The sequence below is a fragment of the Colobus angolensis genome, unplaced genomic scaffold (assembly GCF_000951035.1).
Source record: "Colobus angolensis palliatus isolate OR3802 unplaced genomic scaffold, Cang.pa_1.0 Scaffold238, whole genome shotgun sequence".
Classification (NCBI taxonomy): domain Eukaryota; kingdom Metazoa; phylum Chordata; class Mammalia; order Primates; family Cercopithecidae; genus Colobus; species Colobus angolensis.
In genome coordinates, this window is record NW_012115577.1 from 563,645 (window position 1) to 563,976 (window position 332).

Below are 332 nucleotides of genomic sequence, written 5' to 3' on the forward strand. Positions count from 1 at the left end.
ACCAAACATCGTATGTGCTCACTGATATGTGGGAGCTAAGCTATGAGGACTCAAAGGCATATGAATGATACAATGGACTTTGGGCACTAGGGAGGAAGGACGGGGGAGGGATGAGAGATGAAGTACTACCAATAGGGTGGGTGCAATGTATACTGCTCAGTGATGGGTGAACCACAATTTCACAAATCACTACTAAAGAACTTACTCATGTAAGCAATTATCACCTGTACTCCGATAACCTATGGAAAAAAATCAAGGAAGGATTGAAGGATTTTTACTTGACTTTAGACTGAGATCCTGGTTTTAATTTGGAATTAAGAATGCTATTGGAA